Source organism: Strigops habroptila, chromosome 7 (genome assembly GCF_004027225.2).
Source record: "Strigops habroptila isolate Jane chromosome 7, bStrHab1.2.pri, whole genome shotgun sequence".
In the NCBI taxonomy this organism is placed as follows: Eukaryota; Metazoa; Chordata; class Aves; order Psittaciformes; family Psittacidae; genus Strigops; species Strigops habroptila.
The window spans coordinates 69924711-69945907 of NC_044283.2; the positions used below are offsets into that span (position 1 = coordinate 69924711).

Genomic DNA, 21197 nt, shown 5'->3' on the forward strand with positions numbered 1-21197 from the left:
TGTCCAGACAATGAAGAAAAGTCCAGCAATGTCAGCTTTGTTTGGTGTTCATGACTGGTCCTGAATTTCTGTTTTAGCAAACGGTCAGGTGAAGCAACTCCTTTGCGATGTCCTATATCTTTGTTTTATAAATGGCTTGGTCAACTTCATGACCTGGTTCCTACCTAGTGAATGCTTTGGATCAGGCCTTGCCCTGCAATGCTTTGTTGAAAAGAAGTAGCTGAAATGAGAGGATTAAGACAAAACACTTTTCAAATAACCAAACATGCATGTGAGCTGCGGGCAATGAGGTATGCTGGATACAGCACTGGCCTCTGACTCGGGATACTGGCTTCTAATTGTTGCTAGTTGTTATCTACATGGTTGGACCTGCTAGGAGCCCTGCTCCTGGGTTAGGAACCAACAGTGCTTGCTGCCTTAAAAGCAGAGCAAAAGGCAGAGTCAGGCCCTCAGGCAGCAGAAATCTCCCCATACACCTTGTGGTATCAGGTACTCCCTGTGATATCAGGTGCTCCTCATACCACTGCAGCTCTGCAGCCTTCAGGGCTGGCCCAGCACGCCACATTCATTTGGAACAGAAATGTATTGCCTGTGAAGTTACAGCCTGGAGTTAGTTGGCTTAAATATATTTATTTTGTTAGGTGCATTTGGTGTGAAGTGTTTGTGTTTAAAAAGCACCAAGTGGCATAGCAGTGTGGCTGCACTGAGAGCTGCTTTGGAAGAGGCCATTACAGTCTGGAACTGCTCAGGAGACTTGTGATACAGATGAGCTTCAGCAAGTGCTGTCCATCCACCTGTAAGACTCTTCTTGTTTCTCTTTCATGATAAGAAGCAAATGTGATGTTCGACTGTTTTTGTGATGATTGCACTTTCCATGTCATTTCCAAAGAACTAATTCACAAACATATGAAGAGATGCTCTCAGTTTTGCTACTCACCTCCAGGGTGGCACTGGGTTTGTGCTTTACCTTTTCCTGAAGAAAAGACTTAAGCATTTTTTCATAGGTAAGGTGTACATAAGAAGATCTTAATTTCGTTTCAAGACCATTAAAATATTTTCTGTCATGGAACTTAATGGGCAGACATCTTTCATCTGACTTACCCCTCTGTGTGTGTGGAATTGGGAGAGTTTGTAACAAATGGCTTCTTTAAAAGAATGAACAAGGGTTCATAGTTACAATAAGCTGCCTAAGAACTCTGAATGATCTTATCTTTTTAATGAAAATGACTCTAGTGTGAATATTATGCCAGCTCTGAGTTCATGCTGTCACATTTCAGATTCCTTCCTCACACTTGCTGTTAGAGCTAGTGCTCAAAGGTGGATTCACCAAGGATAAAATTTACTTGATGAGAAGGTTTTTATTTTTCAGTGTCGCTGCCATTGCAGCTTCCCTCCTGGGAAATGATGAGTGCAGTATAATAGCTGCTGGGATTGCTTGCTGGCTGAACAAAGCACTCTTCATTCATGCTAGAGGGAAATGCTTCATGGCCGTGCTTCTGTAAGACAGGAATGAGTAAAGTTTGTAAAAGAGTAAGCCAGGAGAAGCATTCACTGATTGCGTTCAGGAAGATTTCACTGTGATGGTGTGCAGCTGTGGAGCCCTTCCCAGCTCCTGAGCTCTGCCACTGGTTCTAGTGATTCCTCCTTCTCCTTTAGGCAGATACCAAACATCTTGCTAGTCCCTTCTTCTGGAGCAATAGAGAGGGATGGGGTAGAGGCTGGAAAGAGGATCCTTGGGAATTGTCCACACATCTTATGCCCATGCCTCAAGAAAAAACTGAAAGGCAATTACTTGACTGCTAGCCTGCGTGTTTCAAGGTTAAGCCAAGCAGGATTTCTGATGTCTCAGGGCCTAATCTCTAGGAGACATCCTATGGATCACTTGCCTTTATCACCAGACACATTGGTAGGTCCAGGGGGCGTTAGTGATGTCTGTTCCCTAAGAGCCAGCGCAGGATTTGTTCCTGAGGACGGGGGACCAGCTTGCCTCTTTGCCAGATTGGAAGCACAACCTTTCCAGCCAGTTTGTCAGCTGAATTATTTAGCAACCTGCTTGGTTTATGCTATAAACCCCAGCTCCTGCACTGAATGTAGATTGCCAGAGGGCACAGGAACAACGGAATGAGTTGCTTTAAATCTTGTGCATAAACTACAGCAGGCCTTAGAGATGTAAAGAGGAGGTTTTTCTCTAGCTGATAGATTTATTCTCAGCCACATTCCTGTGACCCCAGTGCAGGAAACAGGCTGAGCAAATGGGGCAGAATGCAGCCCATGCAATGTGGTTAGAATAGTGAGAGCTCAGAGCAAAGGGCAAAACACGTTCTGCATGGCTGGGGGATTAAAGTCAGGCTGTCAGACAACAGGGGCTTTAACTCCCTGCAGATCTTTCACCTGGCAGTGTCTTTAAACCCATTTGGACTCTAACAGAAATGAAGGTGAATTAGAGGGAGATTTTCCTTGAAACCTGGGATAAAGAGACTTGAAGATATTAATGCTCACCTTGGGTTCAGACCTGGAGGCCATGAGGTTTTCCTTACTCACTTTACTCACAAGTATGCAGTTAAAGGCAAACCCAAAATTCATGATTTACACTTCAGTCTGGCTCTGATCTGTCCCAGAGTTTGGAGATTGTTCTGCTCATCATTTCGTTGCCTTTGTCACTTAGAGGGGATGTTTGTTGGGCTGCTCAAGCAAAAGGGCATGCTGCCTGCAATGGGGAGTGCAGAGTGCAATGCAAAGTGCAGGCAAACCACTCTAGCAATGCATTTCACAGGCAGTGCTGCCATGAAGGTGATCAGCAGATAGGAAGGCTTACCAAAATGAGTGGTTCCCAAGTGACTCAATCCTGTGCACTGCCAAATATTCTGGTTTGATCCAGCAAAGCTTTTAAGATCATGATCAGCTTTGAGAATGTGAGTAGCTGCACTGCAGTGATGTGGATTACCCCTGTGCTGGTGCGGGGACAGCACGTGCAGCCTCGCAGGATCAAGCCTTGGATCGAGGGGCCATGTGCTGGAGGAAGAGAGAGAGGTGGCACTCCTCTCACGGAGTAGCACCCTGGAATTTAGGGCAAAAGTACATTGGGCATTTTAGTTTAATGCCAATCTGCCTCAAGTCCTCAAACTCTGCAAGCCAACATCAACAAAGGAGGCTAAAACTTCTAACACCAGTTTCTCTTATTTGCTGACAGCAATGTCAGGCACAAACTCAAATTCCTTCTGGGTGTCAGGTAAGTCAGACTGTAGAGGGCCCCAGCAGGGGATTCTTGGGGATTTATGTTCCATCAACAAGACGAGTGATAATTAAAGCCTGAATATTTCTGCTGAGCTGGGAAACAAAAAAGGACCATCTCAATTCCTTAAATTCCTCATGCCAGGCTGTAAAATATATTCCATTCATGCCTGTGTCTTGCTGCTTGTTCTCTTTGTGTCTCTTTCTTCAGCGTTCAGCCACCTGTTTGTAACCAGCGTCCTGCAGGTTCTCAGAGCAGCTTTCTTCTCTGCTCTCTCTGCCCTTGGCCTTGTTGCTTTGACACTGGGGCCTTGTTGTCTGCCAGAGACAGTACATTAGAGCTCCCTGCCTTGCCCAGCTCCCATAACTTCATTCCTGGAAAGTTTCTGAGTTTCCCGGGTGATAAAACATGAGCAACATTTGCTCTGACCTAAATAATTTCTGAAGGCATTCAGCCCTGTTTTGTTATGAAGGTTACTCAGGGTGGGTGGTGGGGCATGAGAATTCCCAGGGATGGCAATTCCTGAGAAGTGTCAGGAAGTCGCTGCCTGCACCTTTTACTCTGTGGGATTGTTTTGAGCAGGTTTTGAGTGGGTGCTGAAAAACACATCAGACAAGCTGGAGGATAAGAGACACCCACAGGACAAATCAGCATGTTCCAAGATTGCCTGTGGCTGCCTTCACCCAGCCCTCACCAAAAAGGGGGGGGGGGGAAGGAGGAAAGGAAAAAAATTCCAAGCCCCAGCTCTGTTTGTATAGCAGCTATCAAACTATCACAGATCACTATTACTATCGCTTGGGTTAGAATAATACAATAGTGGAGTGTTTGCTAGGCCTGTAAAAACCTCCAGTTATCCACTGGAGACCAAGCTAATGAATCAAGCAGGATTGTGTTTAAAACTATTAAAAACCCTATAATATGACCTCAGAATAGCCACCCAGTAAATAACTCTGGAAAATTGTGGGTTGACTGCATGGAATGTTTTTTTTTGTTTGCTCTGCATTATTTATCCCCTTAAAATTAATACTGTATGCATGATGGGTGGCTGGTCAGAGGTGGCTTTACAGAGACTTGTAGGGCAAGTTCACTAACAGTTCTCAAACAATTTGGAGTCTGATCCTGTTCTTGTTGATTCTGGAGTAAATGGGAAATAATTGTGTGCACTGCATGTCTGTTTGCCTAGGGAGTAAGATGACCTTGAATGCCTTGTCTTTGTGCCACAGGTCACTCCAGATACTCTGTTGTTTTATCTGGTTTTTACTACATTTCTTGTGCAGAAGGATCTTCTGCTGGCATTGATATATTGGCTTCAGCGGTGACATGCTGCATGTCTGCTCCCAGCCCCTGCTCATGGGAGCAGCATCACTTCCAGTAGAAATTAAAAAGCTTCAGTTTTGAACTGTGGAAATGTTGTCTCAGGTCCCATCTTTAAAGAAAATAATAATAATTAAAAAGACCTCCTTAATGGCTTAAATAAAATACTGGAACTGAACCAAAGCCCTAGTTCTGACAACCCTCACCCTCGAGGAGGCTCTGAAACTTGCATTTTCACTTTTTTATTCTTGTGAATAGTATCTATCTATAACCAACAGTCTATCGATCAGTGGTAACGTGGGTGGGTCTGGCCCACGTTACCCACCAGAACCCACCGGCCAAACAAGACACGGTGGCTGGATCTCTGTGACAGAGATCTGGCCCCTCAACACTTTTGGAAGTGGGGGGAAAACACATGGAAATTTGGAGACTAAAGGCCAAAATACTTCCATCCTAGGTGGCTTGCTCTTTCACTCTCTTTAGTAGAAGCCTGGGTTTCATGATGAGATGTTACGTCACACATTTCACCACAGTTTATCTGCCCAGAGAGAAGAGGTAGGCCGTCATGAGAGATGTTTCCAGACCAAACCTGTTAACTAAATAGCAGTCTTCACAGGACAGTGTGGTGTCATTTCCCCGTCCCACCTAGTTGGATGGCACTTGCTTTCTTCATGAGAATAATCACCTTATTTGCTCAAAGCATTTACTTTTTGCTTGTAACTTCATTTCTCTCAGAAACACTTGAAAACTTTGGAACAGGATCATTTAGAGCTTGATCCCATCATACACTTTGACTTTGCCTTCCATGAACCTTTCCAGCAAATTGGCAGCTCCTGCCAGTGTGGCCGAAGATCATTCTGCAGCATCTCTGCCATCAGGAAACAGGAAGGTTCATAGCTAATATTATGCCAAATTAACAGACAGGGTTTTAATGCAACATCAGTTATGTATGAGTACTTGTGAAAGGAATCCTGGTCCTGCTTCAAGGAAGGCTCTTGGGCATGCACTTGAGGTTAATGTAAGTACAAGTGCTTTCTTGTGTTGTGTCTTGTAAGTGATGAACGCCAAGTTGCCTTCATTTTTCCCCAAACCTTCTTTAAACGTTAAAAAAAAAATGAATTGGCAGTAACAGGTAACTTCTCCTGTGTAAATTTTGTCATAGTGACAGTAAGGCAGACTGAGGAAAGCCATCAAAAAAATCTTAGTAGGGGTTTTACACTGTGATATCCAATGAACTGGTGAAGAACTTACATGGTGTGACACTGTGAAGGTTCACATTTCATTATTAAACCTCTCCAAGAGGTGAAGGAGCTTGCAAAGCTCTCTCAGTATCACTGTTTTAAACAAAATACATCATCCAGGTAGATAGTTCTGCAGGAGAAAGATTTGTGTGAGGTCTAGTGACTAAAGGCAACTCTGGTTCTGATCTTTGGAAGTAACAAGTTCTTTGCCACTGAGATGCCCTCCTTGAGAATTCATTTTGCCTCCGAAGAATCAGGATTTTACTGTGCTACTGATGGAAGGAGGTAGAATGTTAGATGGGAATCTTTGTGCCCTCTCAGCAAACGCTTGGTTTGCTTTTAGAAGCAAAAATACCATTTTCCATTTGGTTATGGTTTGTGAGGCTGCAAACTCGGTTTGCTGAGCAGATCACTGTACAAAGCCAGGTGGGTCACTGCCCTTTTCAGACAGACATCTCAGCCACCTGCATTGAGGAGAGCGTGTAAGCCTGTGTGTGAGTCTTATTATAGTGGACTTCAGATCATGCTGCAAATGAAGCATGTGTACAGGATGTAGGGATGTGCTCCACAGCCAGTGCCAGCTTCAAGCGCCCTCCCCAGTTAGGGTTCAAAAGCAGAAGCTGATCGTTCTTTCCATGTTCAGGGTGACAGGGAGGTTCATAAGAAAGATCATGCTCCTGTTCTGTGCTGCATCAAAATTAGAAATGGGACTTCTCTGCGCAAGGGTCCTGAGTGCTGGTCAAGATGGGTGACTGAGTGAAGAGTTATGTTAAGTAACAGAAAGGTTTCTGCTGAGTGTAAAATACTGACAAAGGTGCTCACTGACGTGTTTGCCTAAGTAGAATGCACTTCTGAAAAAGAGATGACACAGCATTTGCAAGAGATCATGACCTCTTTCTCTTATCATGAGAAGTGTCTGAATCAGAGCCTGACCATGTGTTCTGCAGGCAGAATAATTTGGATTAAGAAGATAAATGCAGCTTTTATTTGCAATAAAAGGATGTTTACACTGCCTTGAGATGTTCTGCCTCCTTCTCTGTGGTTGGAGGGCCTGTGCTTCCATCACTGTTACCTAGCTTTATTAAATTCCTTGGAGTCACGCAATGCCTTTCCTGGTCATGTCTTGTGTATCAAGATCCACACTTCATTTTCAGCATCATGGTTACCTTAGCCACTGCTTCTTAGATGCGCCATTCCTGGAGACGTTCAAGGCCAGGCTGGATGTGGTGCTGACCAACCTGATCTAGTTGAAAATGTCCCTGCTCATTGCAGAAGGTTGGACTAAACGACCTTCGAAGGTCCTTTCCAACCCAAACTATTCTATGATTCTTATTTGACATCATAAGGGATTCTCGACTATAACAGAAATGATGCTCGATGAACTTTAAAGAACAGCATGTGCTCAGAAATGCCCAATATTAGCATCACCCTGCCCACCTATCTGAATTGAAGCCAGTGGCAGAGACAGATCCTGCTTTTCCTACCACATTTTATGAAAGCTTGCAATTCTGACCATAGAGCACAAGTTAGAGGACATTTCATTTCCCTTTCAGGAGTGCTGTTCACAAGGGTTTACATTTGAGATATGAGATGTGAATCAATACCCTGCCATTTCTGCCCCATCATGTCTTCTTGTTTAATTGCAACATTACACAAAGTTGTCCCTCTGTGTGTGTGGACAGATGATGTTAATAGAATCAAGACAAATTCTAAGGCAAAATCTAATGCCTACAGTGTTTGAGGAGAGCCCACCCAGCAAACCGTCTTGTTGTGAAGTAGTAGCAAGGCTGTAGTTGGCATCCATGGTCGTCGTTAATCCAGGGTGTAGCTGCTTTCAGCATTAACAGCTTCAGAGGTGTAAACGATGAGGAGGGAGGACCCACTCTTGGTAATTTGACAGAGCAATTGGCTGCCTGGCAGTCTAGTGAACAAATGTAATTAAAAACATTCCTGTCTCCAGCACAAAGCTTGTGAATCTGCCCTGGCTGTCTGTAATTAGTGATGCTGAATGGATATATTGGGTTTGGAATGGGATTATTGGTACTTCCCTTGTTTATGGTCCTACTGTTTTCACAGAACCACAGACTGGTTTGGGTTCGAAGGGACCTTAAAGCTCCTCCAGTTCCAACCCCCTGCCACGGGCAGGGACACCTTCCACTAGAGCAGGTTGCTCCAAGCCCCTGTGTCCAACCTGGCCTTGAACACTGCCAGGGATGGGGCAGCCACAGCTTCTCTGGGCAGCCTGTGCCAGCGCCTCAGCACCCTCACAGGGAAGAACTTCTTCCTAAAATCTCATCTCAATCTCCCCTCTGGCAGGTTAAAGCCATTCCCCTTGTCCTGTCCCTACAGGCCCTTGTCCAAAGCCCCTCTACAGGTTTCTTGTAGCCTTTTCAGGCACTGGAAGCTGCTCTAAGGTCTTCCTGGAGCCTTCTCTTCTCCAGGCTGAACAAGCCCAGCTCTCTCAGCCTGGCTCCATAGCAGAGGTGCTCCAGCCCTCGGAGCATCTTCATGGCTTTATGGTGGCATGTTCCTTGGGACGTCCGTAGGAGTTCAGTATCAAAACTGATCAGGGAAGGAGCAGAGCAGGAAGCGATGTAAGCAGGCTTAAGATCAAAGGAGAGCATTGCCCTGCTGCTTGTGTACTCTTTAAAGAAAACACTCTGAATTTCAGCACCTCTTTAATGAAGCTCAAGGTAGACTGATCTCCTGTTACTGATATAATAAGAAGACATAGACCCCTTGCACGGGGAGGGGAAAAGAACCATAAATTTAGCAAATACACACTGTCCCAGGACAGCAAGAGGGTAGGGCAAAGCTCACCGCCCAGAGGGCCCTGTTACCCATCCTAACCCCCACCTACAGGCCAAGCTTTCAATCGAAAGGGATCCTTATCTTTTTCCTTCTTTTCCAAAATCATGTGAATGGCTGAGCAGGACTCTTTGAAGTCAGTGGGGTCTGCAAACTGCTCTGTGCTTTTCAAACTCAGGCCGTGAATTTAGGCACCTGCTTTGTAAAGATCTTTATCTATAAATTAGCGGTGTTTCAGCTTCCCTATCTATATGACAGGTCAAATGATTCCTGCTTTCTTCAGGGTCTCAAACAGGGGGAGTGGGGCAGAAATGCCCTTATCTTGTAGGAAAATCTTATTTAACTTCATGTGGATGGGTACATGATGGACCTAGCTGAGCCACTCTTTTTCAGAATATAATAAGGAATGTAATCCTTTTCATAAATGTTTTATAGTACTCTCTATGAGAAAATTAATGATTTGGTAAGATGGCACAAAATATGCATAGAAAGGTTATCCTGTGTGATTCAGCAAGGTGACCTTTTCTCATAACAATTCCCATGTCTGCTTTCGGGTTTCTTCTCTATGGTTTCTCTGTCATTTCTTTTTGGGCTCCCTTATTCATTTCGTCAAATGCTCCCTGCCTTTTTCATCTCTCTCTTCCTCTCTGGGGCAGGTGAGAAGCAGCAGCAGGGGAGGAGGAGAGAGATCTCTATGACGGCAGCTTTTTCCCAGTCGTCAACTCTGCAGTATCACTCCAGGGAAGCAAAGGACTTTCCCAGTACTGGTTCTCATGACTAGAGGAGGAAAGGCAGTATCTGAAGAGGCAGTTTCTGAGCCAGGAAAGACCAGGCTATCATGCAACCACGACCTTTAGTTCCCAATGCGAGGGCTGGGTGGAGAGCATCTGTAGGTGTGGTTGTGAAACTGGCAGTAAAATGTGTTTCCAATCTCTCTTCATGAGTAGTAGAGATCACACACAGGGTAACTGATCAAAACCAGAAAAGATGTGAGAACTGCTGGTATTGCCTCTGTTTCTTTTTATTACCCAAGGAGCTGTGACACCACGGAGAAACTGAAATAGGAGCTTTTAGTTATTTGACAGAACATTTAAGGCTTTGAAGGAAGTTTCAGTATGAGGCTGGAATATATCATCACTCCTTTGTGCAGGTCTGTGAGGCAGCACTGACCTGTTTGAGCTCTGACAGCTCAGGATCACTAAAACACAGGGCCCGCCATTAGCTTCATAGCAGATGACTGTGCTTTTCTAAGATGTAACAAACAAGCCAGCTTTTGCATCTTGCATCCCTTCTGCTTTTCCTTCACTCTTTTAGTCACCTTACTCTCCTTTACTCTCGTCTCATCAGCTCAGTGCCTGCAGCCCTGAGTTACTGCAATGTGAAGTCTAATAAGCTGTGGCTGTCTGACCGCTGGCAAGTGGAGCTCTGTCATTATTACTGCCTGCCTGTTAAAAGAGTGAGCAAGGCTGGCTCCTTCTCTTTCCCTGCCCCTGACCTGCCATCACATCCTGCAGCACTGATGGTGAAGGTACTTCATTCTCCTCGCAGAGAACGGCCTCCTGGCAGAGCACACGATGCAGACAAATCTGCATGCCCTTAAGAAGATCCTGGCCTTCTGGACCGCATCGCAACGGTGCGTACCCCAGCTCCGCGGCTTTGATGCTCTTGTGCAATTTTTACAGTCAGTTTGGTTGTTTTACACCCCACTTGGGCACACCAGGTCTTTTGTGATTCATTCCCTGGCAGGCCTTTTGCTGTGGCTTCCTCATCTCTCATGAAAACTTTTGCTCCCTTTAGTGACAGTTGAAGGCAATTCATTGCATCTTGTTTTGTCTGTCTTGTTTTGTGAGGGATTGGACACTCTCAGACATGGTGAGCTGGGATGCTGCATTTTGCTGTTACCTCTCATTTCTGCTTCTTCTTCTTCTAAACATGAACCTGTATAGGTCAACACAGTTGAATCTGTTGTGCTGATGCAACCAGCTGTGCACAGGAAACAGCAGTTCCAGCCTACTACAAGCCCACTAGCAGCAGCCTGTGAATGGTGCTGTCAATGGGATGCTTTGCTTTGTTCCTTTGCTCAGTCCCTGCAAAGAGTCTGTACAGTCTCCATATTGTGACAAGGCATGTTTCTGTGGTTGAATGTCTTGTTATAGAGGATAAGTTGATCAGAATAGCATCATTTCACCCTGGGAGCTTAATTACAGGTGTGAATTGTGTCATTCGGATAAGTCCTGTGGTCAGTTGCATGTTCGATCAGCAGTAATATGAAGTACATGATATTTGCTCCTTTTCTGTTGGTCTGTTTATTCAGGGGCTGGGTATGCAACTGAACCATAGAATCACAGGATGGTTTGGGTTGGAAGGGACCTTAAAGCTCATCTAGGTCCACCTCCCCATCACGGTCAGGGACACCTTTCACTAGACAAGTTTGTTTAAAGCCCTGTCCAACCTGGCCTAGTAGTTGAAGTACTAGAAACTTCAGAGAGATCTCTTTTCCAGACTCCACACTGAATTTTCAATCTTCCAGGTGCAATTCTAAAAAACAATCAGCTTTGCCTTTACAGAGACACAGAAATGACCGTGGTGGAGCCTAACAGGAGTTAGGACCTAATGATACCAGGTGTGAAGCAGCCTTACTTTATAAGAACAACATAGCTTGTCATTTAATCTTGATTTTATAGAACTATGGGACACCTTCCTTTTCTGCCAGGGCACTCTGTCTGCTGGTGTCGCCATCCTTGGTACACATTGCTCTGAGGTATTTCGGAGGGTGGCTTCTCTCTTCTTGAGAGTGGATTGAGGGCATGGGCTTGTTTTCAGTGGTGCTGAACAAGTATTAAATGGTCACTCTTTCAGAGCTCTGTTGTCCTGCAGTCTTGAATTACTCCGTGATTCCTGACGACATCACTGTTCAAGTGATTACTTTTCTTGGGGTCCAAGTGATTGGGAATTAAAATAAAACTGCTTGGATTTTCCAAAGTATTTAATATCTGTGACAATCCCAAGGAAATCATTGTGAGCTACAGCTTAGACATACTTAAGTCTAGGTATTTTTATCTAGATGTCTAAGATTTTAGGTGTTTTACCAGTAGGTCATTCCCTACCAGTTAGAGATTCAGGTGTTTCTCTTATTTACTTTAAGTGTTAAGTGTGACTTCCTCTACTTGGCCTCTTCCAATGTATATAAACCACAATTTCTTTCAGTGATGGAAGCTAAAGAGAGTTTAATTGCATGACAGCACAGGGCGACTGCCACCATGCTATCATGGCACCAGTGTTGCGAAGCTGATGGCGTTCCTTAGACACTGATGCTAAAGGAAACAGTTTCATTCCACTGTACTGAGCCTCGGCCTTGTTTTGCAGGGGGTCAGCCACATCCTTATTGTTTTCCTTTCCCATTCTTGAGCTCACACCTCCCACCTGCAGATGAACAGCCCAGGAATGGTAATTGTTCAGTGGCAAGTATGTAATGCTGAACACCTCCGTGGTGCCCAGAGCATGGGGCCCGCTCTTCCATGGGATGCCTGCGAAGAAGAGGAGGAATTGTTTCCAGCCATGCCTTGTTGTACTGCCTGGGGCAGTATTGGTGGGAAGAAAGCCTTCAAGCTAGGCTTCACCAGGTAATGCTGACCTAATTGGGAGCAGAAAGAAACCCTTGACATTAGGCACTTGCCAAATTCTTCATCCCTCAGTTTGGAGAAATGGCTGAGCAAATTCTGTTCTCCTTAATTTCATCAATAACACGTAACCACACGATTTGTATGTGGCATTGTTTTCATAAGCACAGTGGAAGGTTTATTTAGACCTGATGACTGGCAGATGGTGACTTGATCTATATAGGGGCAGCAGAACTTTATCTGACTGTAAAAGGAAATGGAGGCACTTCAAAATTTGACTCTGAAGGTTTTGAAAGTTAAAAAAGTAAAGGTTAATTTAAGTGCCTGTACACATACAGCAAGTGTAGTTCTCATTTCAGGAAGTAATTGGTAAGATGTCTCATAGAGAAATAATAACAGGGCAGGGCAGATAGAGTCATCATTCTGTGAGGAAGCTCCGTGTCTCAGAGTGGGTATGAACAGTAACCCCCAGCAGTGCATGACACAGACTTTACCACAGGCTTGTTCCTGTTTATTCCAAATTGGCAACCCACAGGATTCTTTTTCTTGAGAGAGACTTAAATGAGCTCAGGCTGTGCTGAGACAGAGTGAGAAGACTGTCCTAAGGGATCACACAGGACAGCAAATCAGTTCATTCCATCAGCATCTTGAAAATGTCTCAGACCAAGTTCATTGCTGGAGAGCAGACTGGAGTAATGTCTTTCAGTGGTTACGTGCAGTTGGTCAGTGCACGTCAGGTCTCTTATAACAACATACTTGGCTTACAAACCTGGTGATGATAATTTGTGGATCTGAATCCACCTTTACTAGCTGAGAGTTTTTCACTTCTGTGGCTTGTAGCTGCACTGCGCTCCCATTGCTAGATCATTCACAGTCAAGGTTCCCTTTTTGGTTTTATTGGTTTGCATAGTGGTTACTTGTGAAACAGCATGTGAAAGAAATTGAATTATTCTTCTCACCAAGACTTTTAGGGATCACAAGTATATTTTGGCATTCAGACCTTTTAAATTTGGCAAGCATCAGGCACTTGTCTTTCCCTATTTATTAAATAATATTATTCCTTTCAGGAAACAAATTAGAGTTGACTTGAGCTCTTGTCACAGAGGTAGGGTCCATGTATACATGTGGCAACTGAGATCACAGCTCCCGCCTTTTGCCAGAATTAGATCTGAATCAGAAGCCTCACACTCCTGATACCTTTCCAAGCATTTTTCTTTGTTTTCTCTCGCACCATTCAAAACTTTTCTCTATATTTTTGGGTGACTTCATGGTGACCCTGACAGCCAGGGTGGTGGGATCCTGCCAAAAGCTACTTGTGGTGTGGTGACTTCATTGTCATGAGCTTACATCAGAGTTGTGCAAGCTGTATTTAATTACTAGATGATAAGAGTCAGCGCTCCTAAATCGCTCTTACGTTAGATTACAGACCTCTCAGGGAGTTTGATGGAGAGGGTGGCAGAAGTGGCAGCAGCAAAAGCATACCTTTAAAGTAGAACAGCAATTAGGCAGAGCAAACCAAAAGGGAATGTTACATGTGGAACGTGACACAGTGTGTATAATAAACATGAGACTGAGCCCACAGAGATTGTGGTGCAGTTGAGAAGATGGCTATATTAGATAGATAAACTAAAGTTCCAGAAGTTTTCACCAGCAGGACACAGGCTGTGGACTCTCAGAGGGTTTATAGGAGGCAGCTTTGCCTGGGGGCAGCTCCCTCTGCGGCTGTCCCAAACACGCGGCTATGGCTTAGAACTGTGGAAGGCTGGGTGCTGTGTTTGATGGGGCTGTTTGCAGACCATCTTTGCTTTTGGCCTATGCATCAAGGGAAAATGCATAAGGATGGGACATATTTTCTGTGCTTGGGTGGTTTCGCCTTTCTCTACTGGTTTCCCTGAGCTTTGCCAGTCAATGTAAATCATCCCTCACTGGGACAGTGAGAAACAACTGAAAGCCATCTCTCATTAAATGTTAGGCTACTGACTTGCAATAGGAATGCAAGCAAAAACTCCATTTATTTCTTAAACCTTTACAAAGCCACTAAAGCAGGAGTGACCAGTGACCTAGAAATACTGCAGCTGCATCTCTGGCAATCACTAAAATAGCTTCTCAGTGACCTAATTTCTCTGAGCAGTGGGCATCACACTGCACAAGCATGAATCCTTCCTAGTAAACTAATGAACTTCTTCCCACTGAGGATTTGGGGAGGTTGCAAATGAAGTGGTAGAATGGGAGGAACTGTGAGGTTTATAACTTCCAATTCATCTGACTAAGTCCCAGTTTTCAGACTCAGCCCAAATTAACCAGAACCCGTTAAAACTGCAGACACCCAGGCTGCTGGATGTTTTGGGAAATGAGATCTAGTATCTGTTGTTTAATCCCGGAGCTGCTGTGCAGTTTGCTTTTCCAACCACACAAACATCCCAAGGGAGTGTGCACTGTAGGCTTTCAAGGTGCAAAATCCACATGAAAGCCTACCCTGATTTTCAGACTTTTGGGCAATTTCTCAGTGTTTCCTCCCACACAGCCTGGAGCAGAGCAGAAGTTGCTATGCAGGTCCTGTCATCTGTACACAGATGTCTCTGATTTCCATTCTGCATCTTTGTTAGCCTTGGTAATAGCCTTCCTTTTTTTACACATAGCTATTAGCCTGACCTTATCTCTGTAGTTAACAGTATGATACGTTAGACATGCACTTACGAAGGCCCTGAAGAAGCTGTCCATCCCAACTGGCACACCCCAGGTTAGACAGTATTACACAGAAACCCTTGGCAACTCTCTCCCAGAAGCTCATTTTGTTTTAATTACCTTTTTGCTTTCCCATTTTGATTTATGTAGAGCAACACTGACATCCATTGGCCTATTAAGCTAATCCTAAGTGCTGTACACACAACAGGTATTTACTCAAGGTGGGGGGCTTTACAGGAGGCCTCCAGCTTCTCATTTAAATAGCAGATGCTTGCTCTCCAAAACACCAGCCTCATTCCTCCTGTAGCAACCTGTTTGCATCCTTGCTTCAGATACTGGCTCGTGTAAAAAAACCCAGCAGTGAATGAAAGACTCAAAGCCTGAAACAGAGGTACTAAAACCAAACCAAACCAAATGATTTGTCTGAGCAGGAGATGCGGAGGATTCTGATTTCATTCCAAAGAACCAGAAAACAATTCAGTTTATTTTTAACCTTGCCAGTGAATCAGTAGACGTTTCCTGCAGATATGCCATTGAACAGAACCAGTGTCTATAGTAAATTTTTGACCAGCTGAAATCCCATTTCAAGAATTCCTCAAAATCCTCAATTTGAGGAAGATTGAACTCACAAGCCTGTGGGCCCGTTTTCGTTGCCCCAAGGCACAGTGCAACTCTTGGTGTTTGTATCTGCAGTGAGGTGCAGCTTCTCCCTTGTGACTGAGACAACTTGAACTTTAACCAGCAAGGTCAGAACGGATTCTTCCCTTCCAGCATCACCAGAGATAGAGGGGAAAAGAAGTTATGCTGATTCATGTTGTCTGATTTGGAGTCTAGTTCATAGCTCTTAATTAGAAGGGACAGTGTAAGTGCTATGCATCCTTCTTTGGAGCAATAATAACTGAGGAGGGGAGCTAGAAGTGTTCAGCATAAAGTCTTCCGTTCAATTCAGCAGTCTTGAATCAGGCATCATGTCCACAGCACCTGAGAAGAGGGATCTTTCCTGTGTTTAGATCACCTTCAGCAGGAGAGCCCAGGTGATGCTCAGTGTCTTGGAGAATTGCAGACTGCACTTGTGGATGAGTGGACAGTGAGCAGGAGGGAAACTCATGGAGAAGCTTTGCCTCCTGTCATAGAATGATAGAATCCCTCCAAACCACCACACGCTGGAAAATGCTTTTGTCTAGCTGATGTGGTTTTAGCCCTCAGAGTATCTCTTCTTTGCTTGCCTGTCTTTTGCATTGCCACTTTGTTTGGTGTCACAGCTTGCAAATCTTTCTGCTGGGTATTTTAGATATGCATCTTAAACAGCTCAATCCAGAGAGTCTGTTCCCTTCTGATACTCTGTCTTCTCCTTGCTGGACTTTGGGGACTTCTCTATGGAGATATCTGGATGGTTTCCTTGCTTTCCCACCTCCCTCTGAAGTGCTTTTATGACTTGGATGCATGTCTGTAGCTAATGCCAGTGCACTGTTGCTATGCTTTCAGGAACCGAAAGAAGAGCACATACTTTCTTTTTGTCAGGTCGCTCACTCTTCTCTGGCTGATTTCCCTCTCTGTCACACAGAGCTGCTTTGCAGGTCAGCCACATACAGCATTAGGGTTTGCAGGGGCTGATCTTCCCGAGCCATTACTGAACACTGGAATTTCCCTGGGTGTTGACTTTCTGGTGCCTGTTGAGTTCCTTTTCTCATTCCTGCAGTGTGTGGTTTCACAAGGAGTGGCTGGCTCTTGGCTCAAGTTTCTCTGGCTATACTTTGTATACATTTTCCATGATCAGGGAAGAAGACCAAGCGCTGGATAAAATCCTGCCGTTTGCAGATAACAAGGGATAACATTGTTGTGCTAACAGACATTTGCATAAGAGGTAGGAAAACAGCCCCATTCATACCCTTCTGTGACAGTGCTTGGTCTTACAACTGCTTTGAAATTTGAGGTGGGTTGTTGCTCAATTGCATAAAGCAACTAGTATTGCCAGAGCTTTTCACAGGCTGCAGGTGCACTGCACTTCCTTGTCCCAGGTCAGCCTGCAGCAGGGCGAGGATGAGGACAGCATTCCTGCCACTGCTGCAAAGCTCCCGGCATCCTGGGGGAAACTGCAGCCTGCTTATGGCTGTCTGGGGTACAGGTTTCAGAGGATGGAAAGGAGCATCTCTGCTATGGAGCCAGGCTGAGAGAGCTGGGCTTGTTCAGCTTGAAGGCTCCTTAAGGGGATACCTTAGAGCAGCTCCAGTGCCTAAAGGGGCTGACAAGAAACTGAGAGGGGCTTTGGACAAGGGCCTGTAGGGACAGGACAAGGGGAATGGCTTTAACCTGACAGAGGGGAGATTGAGATGAGCTCTGAGGCAGAAGCTCTTCCCTGTGAGGGTGCTGAGGCGCTGGCACAGGGTGCCCAGAGAAGTTGTGGCTGCCCCATCCCTGGCAGTGTTCAAGGCCAGGTTGGACACAGGGGCTTGGAACAACCTGCTCTAGTGGAAGGTGTCCCTGCCCGTGGCAGGGGGTTGGAACTGGGTGAGCTTTAAGGTCCCTTCCAATTCTAACCATTCTAGGGTTCTGTAATTCTATGAAAATACTGTATTTGTGCTCCTGAGCAGGCTTAGCCCCATTCTTACCCATAAGATAGGGATGATTTAGCAACAAATAAAAATCAAAATGCTTTTTGGTAATGAATAAGCCAAAAGGTCGTCTTCTTTCTAGAGAAAATATTGACATTTCACTGAAAAAGAGAATACAATTGGATATACAGCACCGTACACAGCAAAGGCTGCACCAACCAGTTTTTACACCTGGGAGACCTGCATTTATTCAGTCTTTCTGAATAACAGGGTTATCCTTCTTGAGCGTGCTTGTGGCCTGCAATGAAAGGGAGGCTTTCATTCTCAATAGTAAGAGGACCCAGAGTTGATGCTCTCCTATCACATAGGGACCTTGTTCTGCCTGTTTGTCCCTAATTAGTAACATCCTGTGCTGATTACCTGTGCCACACAGCAGCTTCCCACTCAGGTACTTTGTTTTGCTTGTGCTGCTACACCAGACTGGGGAAATGCAGTAGATTTTAGGCAGCAAGGAAGCTGCCTCTTACAAAATGATCTCTCCCATGCAATTCTGCAAAGAGCCACTTTAGGACTTGTGTGGTGTCTAAGGTGGCCTGACGTGGCCCATTTCTCTGCCATGCCTGCGATACCCCCATGGTTATGGAGTCCCTGCCGTAGGCTTTCATGGCTCTGCTGTAGTGAAGGGCAACTGGATGATTTCTTTCACTAAGCTCCCAGTGTTTCCCTGCTCTCACACACTGGAGCTGTTTGCACGTTTTCAGCAAATAATGCTTTATTGCCATCTTGATGAAAGGAGGAAGGCAAAATGAAAAAGAAAAGACAGAGAGAAAACATCTTGTGAACCTGCAGTTCTCAGATCTCTCTGATAAGGACAGTTCCGAGTGTGTGAGAAGTTTCCTGCTCGGAGATTTATTTACGTCGGAAAGAAAAGCCACCTTCATCTCATTATTTTATGTTCAATGCAGGTTTTAATTTGGTGAGAAAATGTCTTCCCCATAAAGAACCTATTCTGCCTCATTAACTTCTATAAAAAGCACTACCCCCAAGCTTGAAACGTTAAAAGAAGCATAAATTAAGGCTAAGTTTGTTGTTTGCCGCTTTAATCAACAAACAACCTTAAAAGGGACCCACAAAGGGTTCTGTAAACCAAATTTATTAGTGAGCAGGAAGACAAGCCTTCAGCTGCAGCCTCCTCCTCTTCCCAGCCCCTTGTGTTTGGGCATGGGGGGATTGCAGTGACTGATTTTGTGTGCAGTGTCTTAGGCAGGTTGTTGTGGGCCCATGGATCTCTGTCAGACTTTTGTGATGCAGCTGAACTGAAGTGACTTGGGACAGAGTCTGTTAATTAGGTCTTCAAAGCCTCCTCCTTTTTCTTCTTCTCTGTACAAATGTCCTTTTTACCTTTTCTTTTCCCTAAATCTGCTTGTCAGTAGCTCAGAAGGAAAGAGGAGGTTTTCACAGCAAGAAGGAACTGCCATTCTGTCTGCCTTCCTTTCACCTCTTCAGGATGCTAGAGGAAAAATAGATCCACATCTGGTTTCTGCCCCTTTCCTCCCCTTGGTGTGTTTAAGAATCCTTCCTCTATTTCCTCTCCATGCTGTCACCATGATCATCATTTATATCTTAGGGATATCTCTACACACAGAGTGGTGCTCACAGTGACTGCGGTTCACAGTGACTGCCGGGGAAAAGCTTAAGGACATAATCTAGAAAGTTTCAGTCCAGAGGATGGGATATTTGGATAAAAACATTAAGAATTCCCTTTCCTGAGCTGGCACATGTGAATATGTGATTTCTTTCCAAAATCTCCTTGATATACAGTGAACTTCCTTACAAACCTCTTACATTCAGATTTATTTCAATCTTGAACTGACTTTTCACTGATTTTACTTGGGAGAAGCATCCATGAGAAAATTCAATAATGGATTGATTATGTTCATTACTGCAGGGTTCCTCGCTTAATTCTTTTCACAATTATCTTAAGTTCAGTCTGAGATATGCAGTGTAAGAGATCCAAGAAAAATCACTTTTGTTCACTGGAAAAATGGCATTGATCCATTAGGGAGCAGTTTGTGATATTTCTCTGCACACCTCCTCACCTTCCAGGAGTCAATTTGAATTGGAGATAACCCAAGATGTGGAGTTTCTCTAAACTTCCTCCAGGTCTATGGGCTTGGATTCAACCCATCCTGGCTCTGAACAACTCGTGGCTCAGGTTTGCAAGATTGAAAGGCAACTGGGCACGTTTTGCAAAACCTGAACCTCCCTTGGTGGAGTTTTGCTCTGCTCTGATTGATGGCCCTGGCTCCAGCCCCTCCTCGCTCTCCTTCTTCATGGTCTGTGGGTAGGTCAGTGCTGCAAACAGCTCCTCAAAGGAAATCATCCTCGGTTGATGCAGCCCATGCCTTATTTCAGAAACTAATTTCCTCTGTCCATCCCACGCCTTCCCTTCCTCCACCAGCAAACGTGACACAGGTCTCATGTTTCACACCAGCTGCCTGAGAAAATGCACAAACACATCCAAATTTACTGTAGCCTGGCATCTGTGTTGGCCAGCAAACCAGTTGCATAAATCACAGGTGCGAGACAGGTTCATTTTGGAGCATTTGTCATTGTCCTTTCATCCTTCAAATAAGATCTTTTTGCCATTGCTGTGACCAGCTGTAGCTTGGCTCTGTGTCCAGCAGCTCGTGTTGTGAGAAACAAGAGACATACAGCTGTTGGAGCAAGTCCATGGGAGGGCCATGAGGATGATAAGGGGGCTGGAGCACCTCCCATATGAAGACAGGCTGAGAAAGTTGGGGCTGTTCAGCCTGGAGAAGAGAAGCTGCGTGGAGAACTCATCTGAAGGGGGCCTACAAGGATGCTGGAGAGGGACTCTTCGTCAGAGACTGTAGCAATAGGACAAGGGGTAACGGCTTCAAACTAAACGAGGGGAAGTTCAGGTTACATATAAGGAGGAAGTTCTTTACTGTAAAGGTGGTGAGGCACTGAAACAGGTTGCCCAAGGCAGTTGTGAATCCCTGGCAGTGTTCAAGGCCAGGTGGGATACAGCCTCGGGCAACATGGCCTGGTGTAAGGCATCCCTGCCCATGGCAGGGGGTTGGAACTAGATGATCTTAAGGTCCTTTCCAACCCAAACCATTCTATGATTCTATGATAAGAGGACAGGAGGTGTGGGATGAGGGGGAGCACAGGGATCTGGGGCTCTGTGCTCTTCCAGTGCCATCACCGGGGCACGTGGGCATGCAGCGCTCCCCTGCCTCTCAGGAGACATCCCAGCTTTATTTGAACAGGAAGAAGGAAGTTTTCTCGGTTATCCAGTGCCCTAGGAGCATGCTGTTCATTGAGCAGGGCAGTACCTGGCATCCAGGGAGCCTGGGGTTAGGGAGGTGGAGAACAGGAGCACTGGCTGCTGCTGACTTGGGCAGCATTGAGCAATGCAGGGCCTGGGTGCACGGCGGTGAATATAGCCTCTGAAAAATGCATTTGGCATTCACATTCTCTGCAATACGTGGGCTTTCTCATTCCGCCAGTTAGCCTATAGATTTCTTTAATTTGCTGTTGGTCCACTGAGTCACATAATATTTATTTCTCTTGGGATTTTTTTGCTATTCATTTGGGGGTTTTGAGGTTTGTTTTGTGTCATCTAGAAAAAAGCAAAAGAGAAAAATCTCCCTGTGGAATGTCCAAGTCCTTTGTTTCCCCACAGCACAGTTATTCCTGTCATCTCTTGTGGAATACA

General features: G+C 45.1%; 1 protein-coding gene across 3 annotated transcripts in view; it reads left to right on the forward strand.

Moving 5' to 3' along the window:
- SHROOM3 (shroom family member 3) overlaps positions 1–21197 on the forward strand; it is a 140571-nt gene that overhangs the window by 67848 nt on the left and 51526 nt on the right. The gene's annotated exons all lie outside the window — the stretch shown is intronic.